Genomic DNA, 3,203 nt, shown 5'->3' with positions numbered 1-3,203 from the left:
AAATCAAGAGAAATACTGGAAGAAGAAAGAAATACTGATTGGAGGTGAGCAAACAAACAGCACACCCGATACCCGTCGCTCATGGCTGCCTTTCCATGAATACGTTTTACTAAAGGCAGTGGTATGCTGTACCCCACGCAACAGTCATAAACTTCTCCAGCGTGTGAAGTAACACAACATGATAACGACCGAAGGTGGCAGCTTGTCTTTTACGGTGAGTTTGAACACCCAAAGACATTGATATCAGCAGTATTGGGGTACATCAAGTTATATCCAAGCTAAGAGAAAAGATATTTCACATTTCTAATATTATATATTGTCTTCGTCTGTCTCACTGAGAGGCAACAGACAATCAAAAGATATTCTTCGGATAATGGTCTACCATTAAGTGTGCATAAGTACTCCTCTAATTTGACAGCACATATCAGAGACTGATTCATGTCAATCAAAACAAATGGAAGGGAGAATGAGGTGGACTTAATTGCAGATAAATGGACGACCCACCAGCAAAGTATCAGGAAATATATACAAACTGAGCAAGCCAGCAGAAAAGTCACTGTGGCCTTGGGTCAACAGTTGGGTCTTTATGATGCAATTCTTTACCTGACAGGGCAAACAGCTGACTCTGCCATATAATAAATCGTTTAAATTTGCGGCGACCAGAATCACAACAGGTCGAGCTACTACTTGCGTCGGTAAAGTCTACCTTAAGGTCTCATGTAAGTAGGCTATTTATTTTAATTGTATGTACTAGCTAATGGTGAGTGCATGATTATGACTCTGTGTCTGCAAAGAAAACGAACAAGGAATGCCTTAACATTTTCCCTTATAGTTGCACAGTGCTGGACATTTATATTATGGCTGACTAGATAGCCTCATATCTGTTTTGGTTTGAGGCGATCCGACCGCTTTGATAATCGCAGGCTGAGGCCTATACACTCTCTGATTCCCTGTTGATGACTTTGACTGTGTGAACTTACAGCTAAATAATTTCTCCCAAAACTCTGTAAACAATCCATTACTTGATGAATTAAGTGGCTTCACATTCAACATGAACTCTTCCATGCCACTGACAAGTGCTGCAGGGATAGACAGGCCTATGGCACCATCCAGAATGTGATGCCTATCCACTGCTGCGCTTTCAGAATCAAAGATCCAGGCCTCAGTACCTACCCACTGGTACCCAGTCAGGTTGTGTTGAGCCAACTCGTTTATTATCACATACAACTCTGTGGGGGAGAGGAAGGTGACAATGACCTTTGAAGTGGAAGCCTTGATAATATCAATTATCTTTTGTATTTTATCTGGTGGATCTGTCCTAAAGACAGATACAGAGTATTCTAAACAAATGCCCAGCTGCTGGGCTGTTTCTGTAAATGTGCCATACCATTATTGCCGTAACTCATCATTTGTTCTAATAGCTCCAACCAAGTCCAACCCCCCAAGAGTGCTTTACGCAACTGGGCCCCCAGGGCGCTCTGCTCCTGGTAGTAGTCACTGGGTATTGTTCTGAGGAAGGATGGGTAAGCTTGGTTTTATCACTGAGACAAGCCGACAAGTAAAGCATAGTGGCTGATCTAAAAGAAAAGAGAAATGATATCCCAAGATAAAGATGTAAAATATAAAATATAAAACATTTACACAACACACTACAGTGTTTTTAAACCCCATGACCAGCTGGAAGAATTACACACTAATGATTGTTTTTCACAAATTAAATTTCATTTTACCAATCTTACCCACCAGTGGGATATGAAAGGGTCCGATGACAGTAGCTATAGCGATGCAAATAGAGGAAAAGGTATCTCCCATAATGGCCTGCACTTGGGCAGGTCTGGTACATGGAGCATCAGAGGGTGCAGATACCCCTTCATTACCATTAGCCAAGGCCAGTGCAACCCTCACACCTCTGGCAATGGAGGCACAGGCATCATAGATCTTATAGCCCAGAGAGATTCCAGGCAGGAGGTCTGTGCTGTTATTAATCTCCTCTATGGCAAAGAGCATAGCCTGGGCATACTGGAACCCTCTGAAATTCAAACTTGATGGAGACAGTTAAAAAATGTTTGATCTTTTAACAATTAATCCTTGAAATTAAAACAATAGCATAGTCAATGAAATTATTTGATGGTATCAATACACACAACATGCAATATTTCTAAATTCAATATTCATTCCATAACCTGTTTTGTATCTGTACTTACTTCCTCTTCAATCTTTGTAAAATGAACACATTTTTCCAATGTAATTTACCTGGTGCACTGCAGTGGCAGTGGTTTGTGCATGTAGGTATCCTGTCTGTTTTTCCATGTATTGTGGAAAGAGAAGATTCCCCCCAATATAATGTCCCCATCTTTAGACAGCTGGGGGATCTCAGGATCCCCTATCCGCCTGCACACCGGCTCCTCAGCCTGAGAGAAAGACGCCACCAACAACAGCTGTAAGAGTGCCCATGCCTTCTCTGACCACCTCTGTGTGGACGTCATACTGTGTATGAGAGCTACACCACTGGGTGGCATCACATGTACTTTCATACAAATCAAAAGCTTACACTTATATTAAGACATTTTGGTGCCGCATAAAAATATTGACCAGTGATGTTTTGTCTCTGTGGATATACCAGGTGGTTTGAGAGGAGGGAGGTGCCCTGACAGAAAAAAAAAAAAAAACATTTGGGGCCTTAACCGACATTGTCTTAAATAATATTTATATATATAACTTTAGGTCTAGAAATTATGAAAAACCCTAGCAAATTACAAAAACACCAATTTAACAACACACACATTTAGAAAAATGTTTTTGGGAGACAAAACACAACCAAATACAGAAACTCTGCAACACAGACAAAATTGGACTGTTTTTAGTTTCTTTCTGTTTTTTTTTCTTCTCACTTTGCAGGATTTTTCTAAATGCTATCCACTTGTCAAATTGGTAAAGCGGTTGTCTTTTCCTATAAGTTGCATTGCGTTAAGCACTCAGGGCCACTAAATACTACCTGTTGCAGCTGAGAGTGGTGACAGTGAATCAAAATAGTAAAAGGCTAAAAGGCTGGGCTGGTGAAAGATAAAATAAAATAATTATCTTTAATGTCTCAACACAGCACAAAATACACATTAAGCATTTAAACTATATAAGCTTTTGGACATTTTTGTACTGGAATTGCTTGAATAAAAAAAGCCTTATACACTGAACAAAATTATAAA

The 3,203-nt window shown here is 40.0% G+C and overlaps 1 pseudogene; it reads right to left on the bottom strand.

The window, feature by feature from the left end:
* Window positions 1-855: 855 nt before the first annotated feature.
* Window positions 856-2,486, bottom strand: LOC118342055 (annotated as a pseudogene).
* Between the last annotated feature and the right edge of the window lie 717 nt (window positions 2,487-3,203).

This window comes from Morone saxatilis, unplaced genomic scaffold (genome assembly GCF_004916995.1).
Source record: "Morone saxatilis isolate NCDOM2014 unplaced genomic scaffold, NCSU_SB_2.0 Contig8, whole genome shotgun sequence".
In the NCBI taxonomy this organism is placed as follows: domain Eukaryota; kingdom Metazoa; phylum Chordata; class Actinopteri; family Moronidae; genus Morone; species Morone saxatilis.
This window is presented reverse-complemented; position numbering and strand designations above follow the sequence as displayed.